General features: G+C 37.2%; 1 long non-coding RNA gene across 2 annotated transcripts in view; it reads left to right on the forward strand.

Annotated features, from left to right (window-relative positions):
• The window catches only part of LOC133641134 (uncharacterized), a 185,490-nt gene extending 168,167 nt beyond the window's left edge, over nt 1–17,323 (forward strand). For both annotated transcript variants that reach the window (XR_009824258.1, XR_009824257.1), the window contains exon 4: nt 16,088–17,323. This is a non-coding gene — a long non-coding RNA (uncharacterized LOC133641134). The remainder of the gene's footprint in view (nt 1–16,087) is intronic.
• The last annotated feature ends 1,591 nt before the right edge of the window (nt 17,324–18,914 follow it).

An 18,914-nucleotide genomic window follows, 5' to 3' on the forward strand; every position in this document is an offset into this window, starting at 1 on the left:
AAAATGCTTTTTTTGGGAAAACTTTTTTTTTACAAAAAAAAATTCAAAAAACAGACTTGCTTCAGCAGCACAATTCTGGTGCTGTAGTTGTAGGAGATGTCTCAAAACGTCATCAGGAGTCCCGACTAAACCCGTAAATGTAAGAAAATGTAAGAAAATGCATTTTTTAAGAAAAACATGTTTTGCTAAAATGTCGTAAGGGGGGACCCTGTCGTAAAAATGCCAAAAAACGTACTTGCTTCAGCAGCACAATTCTGGTGCTGTAGTTGTAGGAGATGTCTTAAAACGTCATCAGGAGTCCCTACAAAACCTAAAAATGGCATAAAATGCTTTTTTTGGGAAAACTTTTTTTTTACAAAAAAAAATTCAAAAAACAGACTTGCTTCAGCAGCACAATTCTGGTGCTGTAGTTGTAGGAGATGTCTCAAAACGTCATCAGGAGTCCCGACTAAACCCGTAAATGTAAGAAAATGTAAGAAAATGCATTTTTTAAGAAAAACATGTTTTGCTAAAATGTCGTAAGGGGGACCCTGTCGTAAAAATGCCAAAAAACTGACTTGCTTCAGCAGTACAATTCTGGTGCTGTAGTTGTAGGAGATGTCTCAAAACGTCATCAGGAGTCCCTACAAAACCTAAAAATGGCATGAAATGCTTTTTTTGGGAAAACTTTTTTTTTACAAAAAAAAATTCAAAAAACAGACTTGCTTCAGCAGCACAATTCTGGTGCTGTAGTTGTAGGAGATGTCTCAAAACGTCATCAGGAGTCCCTACAAAACCTAAAAATGGCATAAAATGCTTTTTTTGGTAAATTTTTGTTTTTACAAAAAAAAATTCCAAAAAACGGACTTGCTTCAGCAGCAATATTCTGGTGCTGTAGTTGTAGAAGATGTCTCAAAACGTCATCAGGAGTCCCGACTAAACCCGAAAATGGAAGAAATTAGAAGAAAATGCATATTTTACGGAAAAAAAATATTTTGCAAAATGTCGTAAAAAAAATTCCATAAAACGGACTTGCTTCAGCAGCACAATTCTGGTGCTGTAGTTGTAGGAGATGTCTCAAAACGTCATCAGGAGTCCCGACTAAACCCGTAAATGTAAGAAAATGTAAGAAAATGCATTTTTTAAGAAAAACATTTTTTGCTAAAATGTCGTAAGGGGGGAGGGACCCTGTCGTAAAAATGCCAAAAAACCGACTTGCTTCAGCAGTACAATTCTGGTGCTGTAGTTGTAGGAGATGTCTCAAAACGTCATCAGGAGTCCCTACAAAACCTAAAAATGGCATAAAATGCTTTTTTTGGGAAAACTTTTTTTTTACAAAAAAAAATTCCAAAAAACGGACTTGCTTCAGCAGCACAATTCTGGTGCTGTAGTTGTAGGAGATGTCTCAAAACGTCATCAGGAGTCCCGACTAAACCCGTAAATGTAAGAAAATGTAAGAAAATGCATTTTTTAAGAAAAACATTTTTTGCTAAAATGTCGTAAGGGGGGACCCTGTCGTAAAAATGCCAAAAAACGGACTTGCTTCAGCAGTACAATTCTGGTGCTGTAGTTGTAGGAGATGTCTCAAAACATCATCAGGAGTCCCTACAAAACCTAAAAATGGCATAAAATGCTTTTTTTGGGAAACTTTTTTTCACAAAAAAAAATTCAAAAAACAGACTTGCTTCAGCAGCACAATTCTGGTGCTGTAGTTGTAGGAGATGTCTCAAAACGTCATCAGGAGTCCAGACTAAACCCGTAAATGTAAGAAAATGTAAGAAAATGCATTTTTTAAGAAAAACATGTTTTGCTAAAATGTCGTAAGGGGGGACCCTGTCGTAAAAATGCCAAAAAACTGACTTGCTTCAGCAGTACAATTCTGGTGCTGTAGTTGTAGGAGATGTCTCAAAACGTCATCAGGAGTCCCTACAAAACCTAAAAATGGCATGAAATGCTTTTTTTGGGAAAACTTTTTTTTTACAAAAAAAAATTCAAAAAACAGACTTGCTTCAGCAGCACAATTCTGGTGCTGTAGTTGTAGGAGATGTCTCAAAACGTCATCAGGAGTCCCTACAAAACCTAAAAATGGCATAAAATGCTTTTTTTGGTAAATTTTTGTTTTTACAAAAAAAAATTCCAAAAAACGGACTTGCTTCAGCAGCAATATTCTGGTGCTGTAGTTGTAGAAGATGTCTCAAAACGTCATCAGGAGTCCCGACTAAACCCGAAAATGGAAGAAATTAGAAGAAAATGCATATTTTACGGAAAAAAAATATTTTGCAAAATGTCGTAAAAAAAATTCCAAAAAACGGACTTGCTTCAGCAGCACAATTCTGGTGCTGTAGTTGTAGGAGATGTCTCAAAACGTCATCAGGAGTCCCGACTAAACCCGTAAATGTAAGAAAATGTAAGAAAATGCATTTTTTAAGAAAAACATTTTTTGCTAAAATGTCGTAAGGGGGTACCCTGTCGTAAAAATGCCAAAAAACGGACTTGCTTCAGCAGTACAATTCTGGTGCTGTAGTTGTAGGAGATGTCTCAAAACATCATCAGGAGTCCCTACAAAACCTAAAAATGGCATAAAATGCTTTTTTTGGGAAAACTTTTTTTTTACAAAAAAAAATTCCAAAAAACGGACTTGCTTCAGCAGCACAATTCTGGTGCTGTAGTTTTTAGGAGATGTCTCAAAACGTCATCAGGAGTCCCGACTAAACCCGTAAATGTAAGAAAATGTAAGAAAATGCATTTTTTACGAAAAACATTTTTTGCTAAAATGTCGTAAGGGGGGACCCTGTCGTAAAAATTCCAAAAAACTGACTTGCTTCAGCAGCACAATTCTGGTGCTGTAGTTGTAGGAGATGTATTAAAACGTCATCAGAAGTCCCTACAAAACCTAAAAATGGCATAAAATGCTTTTTTTGGAAAACTTTTTTTCACAAAAAAAAATTCAAAAAAAAGACTTGCTTCAGCAGCACAATTCTGGTGCTGTAGTTGTAGGAGATGTCTCAAAACGTCATCAGGAGTCCCTAGAAAACCTAAAAATGTTATAAAATGCTTTTTTTGGGAAAACTTTTTTTCACATAAAAAATTTCAAAAAACGGACTTGCTTCAGCAGCACAATTCTGGTGCTGTAGTTGTAGGAGATGTCTCAAAACGTCATCAGGAGTCCCGACTAAACCCGTAAATGTAAGAAAATGTAAGAAAATGCATATTTTACAAAAAACATTTTTTGCTAAAATGTCGTATGGGCCCTGTCGTAAAAATTCCAAAAGACGGACTTGCTTCAGCAGCCCAATTCTGGTGCTGTAGTTGTAGGAGATGTCTCAAAACGTCATCAGGAGTCCCGACAAAACCTAAAAATGTAAGAAAATGTATGAAAATGCATATTTTCAGAAAAACATTTTTTGCTAAAATGTCGTAAAAATTCCAAAAAACGGACTTGCTTCAGTAGCACAATTCTGGTGCTGTAGTTGTAGGAGATGTCTCAAAACGTCATCAGGAGTCCCGACTAAACCCGTAAATGTAAGAAAATGTAAGAAAATGCATTTTTTAAGAAAAACATGTTTTGCTAAAATGTCGTAAGGGGGGACCCTGTCGTAAAAATGCCAAAAAACTGACTTGCTTCAGCAGTACAATTCTGGTGCTGTAGTTGTAGGAGATGTCTCAAAACGTCATCAGGAGTCCCTACAAAACCTAAAAATGGCATAAAATGCTTTTTTTGGTAAATTTTTGTTTTTACAAAAAAAAATTCCAAAAAACGGACTTGCTTCAGCAGCAATATTCTGGTGCTGTAGTTGTAGAAGATGTCTCAAAACGTCATCAGGAGTCCCGACTAAACCCGAAAATGGAAGAAATTAGAAGAAAATGCATATTTTACGGAAAAAAAATATTTTGCAAAATGTCGTAAAAAAAATTCCAAAAAACGGACTTGCTTCAGCAGCACAATTCTGGTGCTGTAGTTGTAGGAGATGTCTCAAAACATCATCAGGAGTCCCTACAAAACCTAAAAATGGCATAAAATGCTTTTTTTGGGAAAACTTTTTTTTTACAAAAAAAAATTCCAAAAAACGGACTTGCTTCAGCAGCACAATTCTGGTGCTGTAGTTTTTAGGAGATGTCTCAAAACGTCATCAGGAGTCCCGACTAAACCCGTAAATGTAAGAAAATGTAAGAAAATGCATTTTTTACGAAAAATATTTTTTGCTAAAATGTCGTAAGGGGGGACCCTGTCGTAAAAATTCCAAAAAACTGACTTTCTTCAGCAGCACAATTCTGGTGCTGTAGTTGTAGGAGATGTATTAAAACGTCATCAGAAGTCCCTACAAAACCTAAAAATGGCATAAAATGCTTTTTTTGGAAAACTTTTTTTCACAAAAAAAAATTCAAAAAAAAGACTTGCTTCAGCAGCACAATTCTGGTGCTGTAGTTGTAGGAGATGTCTCAAAACGTCATCAGGAGTCCCGACTAAACCCGTAAATGTAAGAAAATGCATTTTTTACGAAAAACATTTTTTGCTAAAATGTCGTAAGGGGGGACCCTGTCGTAAAAATGCCAAAAAACCGACTTGCTTCAGCAGTACAATTCTGGTGCTGTAGTTGTAGGAGATGTCTCAAAGCGTCATCAGGAGTCCCTACAAAACCTAAAAATGGCATAAAATGCTTTTTTTGGGAAAACTTTTTTTTTACAAAAAAAAATTCCAAAAAACGGACTTGCTTCAGCAGCACAATTCTGGTGCTGTAGTTGTAGGAGATGTCTCGAAACGTCATCAGGAGTCCCGACTAAACCCGTAAATGTAAGAAAATGTAAGAAAATGCATTTTTTACGAAAAACATTTTTTTCTAAAACGTCGTAAGGGGGGACCCTGTCGTAAAAATGCCAAAAAACCGACTTGCTTCAGCAGTACAATTCTGGTGCTGTAGTTGTAGGAGATGTCTCAAAACGTCATCAGGAGTCCCTACAAAACCTAAAAATGGCATAAAATGCTTTTTTTGGGAAACCTTTTTTTTTATAAAAAATTTTTCAAAAAACAGACTTGCTTCAGCAGCACAATTCTGGTGCTGTAGTTGTAGGAGATGTCTCAAAACGTCATCAGGAGTCCCGACTAAACCCGTAAATGTAAGAAAATGTAAGAAAATGCATTTTTTACGAAAAACATTTTTTGCTAAAATGTCGTAAGGGGGGACCCTGTCGTAAAAATGCCAAAAAACGGACTTGCTTCAGCAGTACAATTCTGGTGCTGTAGTTGTAGGAGATGTCTCAAAACGTCATCAGGAGTCCCTACAAAACCTAAAAATGGCATAAAATGCTTTTTTTGGGAAAACTTTTTTTTTACAAAAAAAAATTCCAAAAAACGGACTTGCTTCAGCAGCACAATTCTGGTGCTGTAGTTGTAGGAGATGTCTCAAAACGTCATCAGGAGTCCCGACTAAACCCGAAAATGTAAGAAAATGCATTTTTTAAGAAAAACATTTTTTGCTAAAATGTCGTAAGGGGGGACCCTGTCGTAAAAATGCCAAAAAACCGACTTGCTTCAGCAGTACAATTCCGGTGCTGTAGTTGTAGGAGATGTCTCAAAACGTCATCAGGAGTCCCTACAAAACCTAAAAATGGCATAAAATGCTTTTTTTGGGAAAACTTTTTTTTTACAAAAAAAAATTCCAAAAAACGGACTTGCTTCAGCAGCACAATTCTGGTGCTGTAGTTGTAGGAGATGTCTCAAAACGTCATCAGGAGTCCCGACTAAACCCGTAAATGTAAGAAAATGCATTTTTTACGAAAAACATTTTTTGCTAAAATGTCGTAAGGGGGGACCCTGTCGTAAAAATGCCAAAAAACCGACTTGCTTCAGCAGTACAATTCTGGTGCTGTAGTTGTAGGAGATGTCTCAAAACGTCATCAGGAGTCCCTACAAAACCTAAAAATGGCATAAAATGCTTTTTTTGGGAAAACTTTTTTTTTACAAATTTTTTTTCCAAAAACCGGACATGCTTCAGCAGCACAATTCTGGTGCTGTAGTTGTAGGAGATGTCTCAAAACGTCATCAGGAGTCCCGACTAAACCCGTAAATGTAAGAAAATGTAAGAAAATGCATTTTTTACGAAAAACATTTTTTGCTAAAACCTCGTAAGGGGGGACCCTGTCGTAAAAATGCCAAAAAACCGACTTGCTTCAGCAGTACAATTCTGGTGCTGTAGTTGTAGGAGATGTCTCAAAACGTCATCAGGAGTCCCTACAAAACCTAAAAATGGCATAAAATGCTTTTTTTGGGAAAACTTTTTTTTTACAAAAAAAAATTCCAAAAAACGGACTTGCTTCAGCAGCACAATTCTGGTGCTGTAGTTGTAGGAGATGTCTCAAAACGTCATCAGGAGTCCCGACTAAACCCGTAAATGTAAGAAAATGTAAGAAAATGCATTTTTTACGAAAAACATTTTTTGCTAAAACGTCGTAAGGGGGGACCCTGTCGTAAAAATGCCAAAAAACCGACTTGCTTCAGCAGTACAATTCTGGTGCTGTAGTTGTAGGAGATGTCTCAAAACGTCATCAGGAGTCCCTACAAAACCTAAAAATGGCATAAAATGCTTTTTTTGGGAAAACTTTTTTTTTATAAAAAAAATTTCAAAAAACAGACTTGCTTCAGCAGCACAATTCTGGTGCTGTAGTTGTAGGAGATGTCTCAAAACGTCATCAGGAGTCCCGACTAAACCCGTAAATGTAAGAAAATGTAAGAAAATGCATTTTTTACGAAAAACATTTTTTGCTAAAATGTCGTAAGGGGGGACCCTGTCGTAAAAATGCCAAAAAACGGACTTGCTTCAGCAGTACAATTCTGGTGCTGTAGTTGTAGGAGATGTCTCAAAACGTCATCAGGAGTCCTTACAAAACCTAAAAATGGCATAAAATGCTTTTTTTGGGAAAACTTTTTTTTTACAAAAAAAAATTCCAAAAAACGGACTTGCTTCAGCAGCACAATTCTGGTGCTGTAGTTGTAGGAGATGTCTCAAAACGTCATCAGGAGTCCCGACTAAACCCGTAAATGTAAGAAAATGTAAGAAAATGCATTTTTTAAGAAAAAATTTTTTCGCTAAAACCGACTTGCTTCAGCAGTACAATTCTGGTGCTGTAGTTGTAGGAGATGTCTCAAAACGTCATCAGGAGTCCCTACAAAACCTAAAAATGGCATAAAATGCTTTTTTTGGGAAAACTTTTTTTTTACAAAAAAAAATTCCAAAAAACGGACTTGCTTCAGCAGCACAATTCTGGTGCTGTAGTTGTAGGAGATGTCTCAAAACGTCATCAGGAGTCCCGACTAAACCCGTAAATGTAAGAAAATGTAAGAAAATGCATTTTTTAAGAAAAAATTTTTTCGCTAAAACCGACTTGCTTCAGCAGTACAATTCTGGTGCTGTAGTTGTAGGAGATGTCTCAAAACGTCATCAGGAGTCCCTACAAAACCTAAAAATGGCATAAAATGCTTTTTTTGGGAAAACTTTTTTTTTACAAAATTTTTTTCCAAAAAACGGACATGCTTCAGCAGCACAATTCTGGTGCTGTAGTTGTAGGAGATGTCTCAAAACGTCATCAGGAGTCCCGACTAAACCCGTAAATGTAAGAAAATGTAAGAAAATGCAGTTTTTAAGAAAAACATTTTTTGCTAAAATGTCGTAAGGGGGGACCCTGTCGTAAAAATGCCAAAAAACGGACTTGCTTCAGCAGTACAATTCTGGTGCTGTAGTTGTAGGAAATGTCTCAAAACGTCATCAGGAGTCCCTACAAAACCTAAAAATGGCATAAAATGCTTTTTTTGGGAAAACTTTTTTTTTACAAAAAAAAATTCCAAAAAACGGACTTGCTTCAGCAGCACAATTCTGGTGCTGTAGTTGTAGGAGATGTCTCAAAACGTCATCAGGAGTCCCGACTAAACCCGTAAATGTAAGAAAATGCATTTTTTAAGAAAAACATTTTTTGCTAAAATGTCGTAAGGGGGGACCCTGCCGTAAAAATTCCAAAAAACTGACTTGCTTCAGCAGCACAATTCTGGTGCTGTAGTTGTAGGAGATGTCTCAAAACGTCATCAGGAGTCCCTACAAAACCTAAAAATGGCATGAAATGCTTTTTTTGGGAAAACTTTTTTTTTACAAAAAAAAATTCAAAAAACAGACTTGCTTCAGCAGCACAATTCTGGTGCTGTAGTTGTAGGAGATGTCTCAAAACGTCATCAGGAGTCCCGACTAAACCCGTAAATGTAAGAAAATGCATTTTTTACGAAAAACATTTTTTGCTAAAATGTCGTAAGGGGGGACCCTGTCGTAAAAATGCCAAAAAACCGACTTGCTTCAGCAGTACAATTCTGGTGCTGTAGTTGTAGGAGATGTCTCAAAACGTCATCAGGAGTCCCTACAAAACCTAAAAATGGCATAAAATGCTTTTTTTGGGAAAACTTTTTTTTTACAAAAAAAAATTCCAAAAAACGGACTTGCTTCAGCAGCACAATTCTGGTGCTGTAGTTGTAGGAGATGTCTCAAAACGTCATCAGGAGTCCCGACTAAACCCGTAAATGTAAGAAAATGTAAGAAAATGCATTTTTTACGAAAAACATTTTTTGCTAAAACGTCGTAAGGGGGGACCCTGTCGTAAAAATGCCAAAAAACCGACTTGCTTCAGCAGTACAATTCTGGTGCTGTAGTTGTAGGAGATGTCTCAAAACGTCATCAGGAGTCCCTACAAAACCTAAAAATGGCATAAAATGCTTTTTTGGGAAAACTTTTTTTTTATAAAAATTTTTTCAAAAAACAGACTTGCTTCAGCAGCACAATTCTGGTGCTGTAGTTGTAGGAGATGTCTCAAAACGTCATCAGGAGTCCCGACTAAACCCGTAAATGTAAGAAAATGTAAGAAAATGCATTTTTTACGAAAAACATTTTTTGCTAAAATGTCGTAAGGGGGGACCCTGTCGTAAAAATGCCAAAAAACTGACTTGCTTCAGCAGTACAATTCTGGTGCTGTAGTTGTAGGAGATGTCTCAAAACGTCATCAGGAGTCCCTACAAAACCAAAAAATGTCATAAAATGCTTTTTTTGGGAAAACTTTTTTTTTACAAAAAAAATTTCCAAAAAACGGACTTGCTTCAGCAGCACAATTCTGGTGCTGTAGTTGTAGGAGATGTCTCAAAACGTCATCAGGAGTCCCGACTAAACCCGTAAATGTAAGAAAATGCATTTTTTACGAAAAACATTTTTTGCTAAAATGTCGTAAGGGGGGACCCTGTCGTAAAAATGCCAAAAAACCGACTTGCTTCAGCAGTACAATTCTGGTGCTGTAGTTGTAGGAGATGTCTCAAAACGTCATCAGGAGTCCCTACAAAACCTAAAAATGGCATAAAATGCTTTTTTTGGGAAAACTTTTTTTTTACAAATTTTTTTTCCAAAAACCGGACATGCTTCAGCAGCACAATTCTGGTGCTGTAGTTGTAGGAGATGTCTCAAAACGTCATCAGGAGTCCCGACTAAACCCGTAAATGTAAGAAAATGTAAGAAAATGCATTTTTTACGAAAAACATTTTTTGCTAAAACGTCGTAAGGGGGGACCCTGTCGTAAAAATGCCAAAAAACCGACTTGCTTCAGCAGTACAATTCTGGTGCTGTAGTTGTAGGAGATGTCTCAAAACGTCATCAGGAGTCCCTACAAAACCTAAAAATGGCATAAAATGCTTTTTTTGGGAAAACTTTTTTTTTACAAAAAAAAATTAAAAAAACAGACTTGCTTCAGCAGCACAATTCTGGTGCTGTAGTTGTAGGAGATGTCTCAAAACGTCATCAGGAGTCCCGACTAAACCCGTAAATGTAAGAAAATGTAAGAAAATGCATTTTTTACGAAAAACATTTTTTGCTAAAATGTCGTAAGGGGGGACCCTGTCGTAAAAATGCCAAAAAACGGACTTGCTTCAGCAGTACAATTCTGGTGCTGTAGTTGTAGGAGATTTCTCAAAACGTCATCAGGAGTCCCTACAAAACCTAAAAATGGCATAAAATGCTTTTTTTGGGAAAACTTTTTTTTTACAAAAATTTTTTCCAAAAAACGGACTTGCTTCAGCAGCACAATTCTGGTGCTGTAGTTGTAGGAGATGTCTCAAAACGTCATCAGGAGTCCCGACTAAACCCGTAAATGTAAGAAAATGTAAGAAAATGCATTTTTTAAGAAAAACATTTTTTGCTAAAATGTCGTAAGGGGGGACCCTGTCGTAAAAATGCCAAAAAACCGACTTGCTTCAGCAGTACAATTCTGGTGCTGTAGTTGTAGGAGATGTCTCAAAACGTCATCAGGAGTCCCTACAAAACCTAAAAATGGCATAAAATGCTTTTTTTGGGAAAACTTTTTTTTTACAAATTTTTTTTCCAAAAACCGGACATGCTTCAGCAGCACAATTCTGGTGCTGTAGTTGTAGGAGATGTCTCAAAACGTCATCAGGAGTCCCGACTAAACCCGTAAATGTAAGAAAATGTAAGAAAATGCATTTTTTACGAAAAACATTTTTTGCTAAAACGTCGTAAGGGGGGACCCTGTCGTAAAAATGCCAAAAAACCGACTTGCTTCAGCAGTACAATTCTGGTGCTGTAGTTGTAGGAGATGTCTCAAAACGTCATCAGGAGTCCCTACAAAACCTAAAAATGGCATAAAATGCTTTTTTTGGGAAAACTTTTTTTTTACAAAAAAAAATTAAAAAAACAGACTTGCTTCAGCAGCACAATTCTGGTGCTGTAGTTGTAGGAGATGTCTCAAAACGTCATCAGGAGTCCCGACTAAACCCGTAAATGTAAGAAAATGTAAGAAAATGCATTTTTTACGAAAAACATTTTTTGCTAAAATGTCGTAAGGGGGGACCCTGTCGTAAAAATGCCAAAAAACGGACTTGCTTCAGCAGTACAATTCTGGTGCTGTAGTTGTAGGAGATTTCTCAAAACGTCATCAGGAGTCCCTACAAAACCTAAAAATGGCATAAAATGCTTTTTTTGGGAAAACTTTTTTTTTACAAAAAATTTTTCCAAAAAACGGACTTGCTTCAGCAGCACAATTCTGGTGCTGTAGTTGTAGGAGATGTCTCAAAACGTCATCAGGAGTCCCGACTAAACCCGTAAATGTAAGAAAATGTAAGAAAATGCATTTTTTAAGAAAAACATTTTTTGCTAAAATGTCGTAAGGGGGGACCCTGTCGTAAAAATGCCAAAAAACGGACTTGCTTCAGCAGTACAATTCTGGTGTTGTAGTTGTAGGAGATGTCTCAAAACGTCATCAGGAGTCCCTACAAAACCTAAAAATGGCATAAAATGCTTTTTTTGGGAAAACTTTTTTTTTACAAAAAAAAATTCCAAAAAACAGACTTGCTTCAGCAGCACAATTCTGGTGCTGTAGTTGTAGGAGATGTCTCAAAACGTCATCAGGAGTCCCTACAAAACCTAAAAATGGCATAAAATGCTTTTTTTGGTAAATTTTTGTTTTTACAAAAAAAAATTCCAAAAAACGGACTTGCTTCAGCAGCAATATTCTGGTGCTGTAGTTGTAGAAGATGTCTCAAAACGTCATCAGGAGTCCCGACTAAACCCGAAAATGGAAGAAATTAGAAGAAAATGCATATTTTACGGAAAAAAAATATTTTGCAAAATGTCGTAAAAAAAATTCCATAAAACGGACTTGCTTCAGCAGCACAATTCTGGTGCTGTAGTTGTAGGAGATGTCTCAAAACGTCATCAGGAGTCCCGACTAAACCCGTAAATGTAAGAAAATGTAAGAAAATGCATTTTTTAAGAAAAACATGTTTTGCTAAAATGTCGTAAGGGTTGACCCTGTCGTAAAAATGCCAAAAAACTGACTTGCTTCAGCAGTACAATTCTGGTGCTGTAGTTGTAGGAGATGTCTCAAAACGTCATCAGGAGTCCCTACAAAACCTAAAAATGGCATGAAATGCTTTTTTTGGGAAAACTTTTTTTTTACAAAAAAAAATTCAAAAAACAGACTTGCTTCAGCAGCACAATTCTGGTGCTGTAGTTGTAGGAGATGTCTCAAAACATCATCAGGAGTCCCTACAAAACCTAAAAATGGCATAAAATGCTTTTTTTGGGAAACTTTTTTTCACAAAAAAAAATTCAAAAAACAGACTTGCTTCAGCAGCACAATTCTGGTGCGGTAGTTGTAGGAGATGTCTCAAAACGTCATCAGGAGTCCCGACTAAACCCGTAAATGTAAGAAAATGTAAGAAAATGCATTTTTTAAGAAAAACATGTTTTGCTAAAATGTCGTAAGGGGGGACCCTGTCGTAAAAATGCCAAAAAACTGACTTGCTTCAGCAGTACAATTCTGGTGCTGTAGTTGTAGGAGATGTCTCAAAACGTCATCAGGAGTCCCTACAAAACCTAAAAATGGCATGAAATGCTTTTTTTGGGAAAACTTTTTTTTTACAAAAAAAAATTCAAAAAACAGACTTGCTTCAGCAGCACAATTCTGGTGCTGTAGTTGTAGGAGATGTCTCAAAACGTCATCAGGAGTCCCTACAAAACCTAAAAATGGCATAAAATGCTTTTTTTGGTAAATTTTTGTTTTTACAAAAAAATTTTCCAAAAAACGGACTTGCTTCAGCAGCAATATTCTGGTGCTGTAGTTGTAGAAGATGTCTCAAAACGTCATCAGGAGTCCCGACTAAACCCGAAAATGGAAGAAATTAGAAGAAAATGCATATTTTACGGAAAAAAAATATTTTGAAAAATGTCGTAAAAAAAATTCCAAAAAACGGACTTGCTTCAGCAGCACAATTCTGGTGCTGTAGTTGTAGGAGATGTCTCAAAACGTCATCAGGAGTCCCGACTAAACCCGTAAATGTAAGAAAATGTAAGAAAATGCATTTTTTAAGAAAAACATTTTTTGCTAAAATGTCGTAAGGGGGGACCCTGTCGTAAAAATGCCAAAAAACGGACTTGCTTCAGCAGTACAATTCTGGTGCTGTAGTTGTAGGAGATGTCTCAAAACATCATCAGGAGTCCCTACAAAACCTAAAAATGGCATAAAATGCTTTTTTTGGGAAAACTTTTTTTTTACAAAAAAAAATTCCAAAAAACGGACTTGCTTCAGCAGCACAATTCTGGTGCTGTAGTTTTTAGGAGATGTCTCAAAACGTCATCAGGAGTCCCGACTAAACCCGTAAATGTAAGAAAATGTAAGAAAATGCATTTTTTACGAAAAACATTTTTTGCTAAAATGTCGTAAGGGGGGACCCTGTCGTAAAAATTCCAAAAAACTGACTTGCTTCAGCAGCACAATTCTGGTGCTGTAGTTGTAGGAGATGTATTAAAACGTCATCAGAAGTCCCTACAAAACCTAAAAATGGCATAAAATGCTTTTTTTGGAAAACTTTTTTTCACAAAAAAAAATTCAAAAAACGGACTTGCTTCAGCAGCACAATTCTGGTGCTGTAGTTGTAGGAGATGTCTCAAAATTTCATCAGGGGTCCCGACTAAACCCGTAAATGTAAGAAAATGTAAGAAAATGCATATTTTACAAAAAACATTTTTTGCTAAAATGTCGTAAGGGCCCTGTCGTAAAAATTCCAAAAAACGGACTTGCTTCAGCAGTACAATTCTGGTGCTGTAGTTGTAGGAGATGTCTCAAAACGTCATCAGGAGTCCCGACAAAACCTAAAAATGTAAGAAAATGTATGAAAATGCATATTTTAAGAAAAACATTTTTTGCTAAAATGTCGTAAAAATTCCAAAAAACGGACTTGCTTCAGCAGCACAATTCTGGTGCTGTAGTTGTAGGAGATGTCTCAAAACGTCATCAGGAGTCCCGACTAAACCCGTAAATGTAAGAAAATGTAAGAAAATGCATATGTTACGGAAAACATTTTTTGCTAAAATGTCGTAAGGGGGGACCTTGTCGTAAAAATTCCAAAAAACGGACTTGCTTCAGCAGCACAATTCTGGTGCTGTAGTTGTAGGAGATGTCTCAAAACGTCATCAGGAGTCCCGACTAAACCCGTAAATGTAAGAAAATGCATATTTTACGGAAAACATTTTTTGCTAAAATGTCGTAAGGGGGGACCCTGTCGTAAAAATTCCAAAAAACGGACTTGCTTCAGCAGCATAATTCTGGTGCTGTAGTTGTAGGAGATGTCTCAAAACGTCATCAGGAGTCCTGAAAAAAACTAAAAATGTAAGAAAATGCATATTTTACGAAAAACATATTTTGCTAAAATGTCGTAAGGGGGGACCCTGTCGTAAAAATTCCAAAAAACGGACTTGCTTTAGCAGCACAATTCTGGTGCTGTAGTTGTAGGAGATGTCTCAAAACGTCATCAGGAGTCCCGACAAAATTTAAAAATGGCATAAAATGCTTTTTTTGTGAAAACTTTTTTTCGCAAAATTTTTTTCAAAAAAACGGACTTGTTTCAACAGCACAATTTGGATGCTGTAGTTGTAGGAGATGTCTCAAAACGTCATCAGGAGTCCTGACAAAACCCGAAAATGGCAGAAAATGCATTTTTTTGGAAAACTTTTTTTCGCTAAAATGTCATAAGGGGGGACCCTTACGAAAAATTTAAAAAAACGGACTTGCTTCAGCAGCACAATACTGGTGCTGTAGTTGTAGGAGATGTCTCAAAACGTCATCAGGAGTCCCGACAAAACCCGAAAATGGCCGAAAATGCATTTTTTTGGGAAAACTTTTTTCCGCAAAAAAAAATTCAAAAAAACGGACTTGCTTCAGCAGCTTAATTCGGATGCTGTAGTTGTAGGAGATGTCTCAAAACGTCATCAGGAGTCCCGACAAAACCCGAAAATGGCAGAAAATGCATTTTTTGGAAAACTTTTTTTTGCTAAAATGTTGTAAGGGGGACCCTTCCGAAAAATTCAAAAAAACGGACTTGCTTCAGCAGCACAATATTGGTGCTGTAGTTGTAGGAGATGTCTCAAAACGTCATCAGGAGTCCCGACAAAACCAGAAAATGCATTTTTTTCTGGAAAATTTATTTTTTTGGAAAACTTTTTTTCGCTAAAATGTCCTGAGGGGGGACCCTTACGAAAAATTAAAAAAAAACGGACTTGCTTCAGTACTCTGGAATGCCCTACCTGTAACAGTTGGAGATGCTACCTCAGAAGCATTTAAGTCCCATCTTAAAACTCATTTGTATACTCTATCCTTAAAATAGACCCCCTTTTTAGACCAGTTGATCTGCCATTTCTTTTCTGTCCCCCTCTCCCTTGTGGAGGGGGGGGGGACACAGGTCCGGTGGCCATGGATGAAGTGCTGGCTGTCCAGAGTCGGGACCCGTGCATCGTTTGTGGACATCTCTGCGCTGCTGACCCGTCTCCGCTTGAGATGGTCTCTTGCTGGCCCCACTATGGACTGGACTCTCACTATTATGTTAGATCCACTATGGACTGGACATTCACTATTATGTTAGATCCACTATGGACTGGACTCTCACTATTATGTTAGATCCACTATGGACTGGACTTTTACAATATTATGTTAGATCCACTATGGACTGGACTCTCACTATTATGTTAGATCCACTATGGACTGGACTCTCACTATTATGTTAGATCCACTATGGACTGGACTTTTACAATATTATGTTAGATCCACTATGGACTGGACTCTCACTATTATGTTAGATCCACTATGGACTGGACTCTCACTATTATGTTAGATCCACTATGGACTGGACTCTCACTATTATGTTAGATCCACTATGGACTGGACTCTCACTATTATGTTAGATCCACTATGGACTGGACTTTCACAATATTATGTCAGACCCACTCGACGTCCATTGCATCCGGTCTCCCCTACAGAGGGTTTGCGGGGGGGTCACCCACATATGCGGTCCTCTCCAAGGTTTCTCATAGTCATTCACATCGACATCCCACTGGGTTGTGAGTTTTTCCTTGCCCTTATGTGGGCTCTGTACCGCGGATGTCGTTGTGCCATGTCACTTTTAGCTGCAAATAAAAGGCGATCACAAGTACCAGCTGTTATTAAAACACAAGACCCAGCTCTTTGAATCAGCACCACTAGGGGGCACTAACTCCACTAACAATGCATAATGGTCCTCCTGCAGGTGTTTTCACAGCCCCCATCAAGGGAATTTACTTTGTCACCCTCACCTGTGGCAAAACATCTTCTAGCCTGTACGCATGTGTGTTGAAGAAGGACAAAGACAAGATGGTCACAGTGTTACTACGGCAAGAGGAAGGACAAAGACAAGATGGTCACAGTGTTACTACGGCAAGAAGAAGGACAAAGACAAGATGGTCACAGTGTTACTACGGCAAGAAGGACAAAGACAAGATGGTCACAGTGTTACTACGGTAAGAAGAAGGTCAAAGACAAGATGGTCACAGTGTTACTACGGCAAGAAGAAGGACAAAGACAAGATGACCACAGTGTTACTACGGCAAGAAGAAGGTCAAAGACAAGATGGTCACAGTGTTACTACGACAAGAAGAAGGACAAAGACAAGATGGTCACAGTGTTACTACGGCAAGAAGAAGGACAAAGACAAGATGGTCACAGTGTTACTACGGCAAGAAGAAGGACAAAGACAGGATGACCACAGTTTTACTACAGCAAGAAGGACAAAGACAAGATGGTCACAGTGTTACTACGGCAAGAAGAAGGACAAAGACAGGATGACCACAGTGTTACTACAGCAAGAAGGACAAAGACAAGATGGTCACAGTGTTACTACGGTAAGAAGGACAAAGACAAGATGGTCACAGTGTTACTACGGCAAGAAGAAGGTCAAAGACAAGATGGTCACAGTGTTATTACGGCAAGAAGAAGGACAAAGACAAGATGGTCACAGTGTTACTACGGCAAGAAGAAGGTCAAAGACAAGATGGTCAAAGTGTTACTACGGTAAGAAGAAGGACAAAGACAGGATGACCACAGTGTTACTACGGCAGCGGTAGCAACAGCACTTTGATGGAAGTGAATGTGGGAGACAGTCTCGAGGTTATGTTGTCTAATGGTTTCACTATCTACTGTGACTCATCTATATTTAACACCTTCAATGTCTTTCTCATCAAACACACCTGCAAGTGAGTTCTGATCCTCTTATTGGTAATTTTGAAACAGTATCATATGCATATTGATCCTCTAATTAGTAATTTTGAAACAGTATCATATGCATATTGATCCTCTAATTAGTCATTTTGAAACAGTATTATATGCATATTGATCCTTTTACTGGTAATATTGTTACAGTATCAGATGCATATTGATCCTCTTATCGGTTATATTGATACAGTATTGATCCTCTTACCGCTAATATTGATACAGTATCACATGCATATTGATCCTCTTACTGGTAATATTGTTACAGTATCACATGCATATTGATCCTCTTATCGGTAACATTAATACAGTATCAGATGCATATTGATCCTCTTATCGGTAATATTGATACAGTATTGATCTTCTTATCGGTTATATTGATACAGTATCAGATGCATGTTGATCATTTTATTAGTAATATTGATACAGTATAACATGAGTATTGATCCTCTTATCGGTCATATGAATACAGTATCAGATGCATATTGATCTTCTTATTGGTAATATTGATACAGTATCATATGCATATTGCTCGCTTATCGGTAATATTGATACAGTATCAGATGCATATTGATCTCCTATCGGTAATATTGATACAGTATCAGATGCATATTGATCCTCTTATTTAATAATCTTATATATAAATAATAATATAATATAATAATATAAATAAAATATCAATGACAATTTATTTTATTTATAATAATAATAATAATAATAATAAATTATCCTCTTATTACATTTTAGTTTTAAACGAAGGACGCCAGCACTGCTGAATCTGAAGGCGTCTGGCAGATTTGGTACAGCATGGCAACATAAGCGAGCTGAATTCTGATTGGATAAAAACTCTGTAACCTAAAAACAACAGTGCTGGAAGGAGAATAATGACATGAAGAGAATATAAATACTTCTAGACATTTAGGGAAAGTAAATAAAAAAATACTTTTGTCTTTAATTATGATTTTTTTTTTTTTTAAGACATGCACCTGGGGATAGGTTGATTGGCAACCAGGGCCGGCCCGTGGCATAGGCCGTATAGGCAAATGCTAAGGGCGCCGTCCATCAGGGGGCGCCACGCCAGTGCCACAAATGTTGGAGAAAAAAAAATAAAAATGTTGGTACTATTATTTCTAAATACAAAAAATAATCCCACGTTAATTAAAATGCAAAGTAAAGCCTCTTTAATATAAATATTATTTGTTACAACATTACGCCCCCCCCCCCATCCCCCCGCACGGTGCGCCCCTCCCTTCCCGTATCATGACTCTTACCACATCAAAAAATCAACACAAGATGTCAAAACGGCCAAAACTGTCAGGTGCCCAGGGAAGAAAAAAGAGAAAAGAAGAGGAGGAGAAACGAGAAAGACAGAGGTAGCAGGTAGGTAACGTTAGCCTACATGAAATTATTTGTCTTTTACAGAATGTGATAGTAACCTGGCTTTTTAGCATTAAGCTAATGTTACATGATTTGGCAATTGCTAATCAATAAATAGCTAGTTCTGTTTTAACGTCGGGTTAATATTGTGGAGGGGGCTAAATTGTTATGGAAAATAATAATGTAACGTTAGGTAATTACAGTACTCCCACCTTACATTCCTCAGGGACATTTGTTTTAGATCTTTTAAGCAGGTGTTTTTTGTTGACATTGTTATTGCCTTCTGGTTAGCTAATGTTTGCCCTGCAGGTAATAGTCACTTTTCGACCCCTTTATATATTAGGTATAGTTGTAAGCCTAGTTGTTAAAGTGCACATCATTAATGTTAATTAAGCAATATCACATGAGAGGGAATGCTGTTTTTTAATTTGAGCACTGCTGTGATTCGGTTA

Source organism: Entelurus aequoreus, linkage group LG23 (assembly GCF_033978785.1).
Source record: "Entelurus aequoreus isolate RoL-2023_Sb linkage group LG23, RoL_Eaeq_v1.1, whole genome shotgun sequence".
In the NCBI taxonomy this organism is placed as follows: Eukaryota; Metazoa; Chordata; class Actinopteri; order Syngnathiformes; family Syngnathidae; genus Entelurus; species Entelurus aequoreus.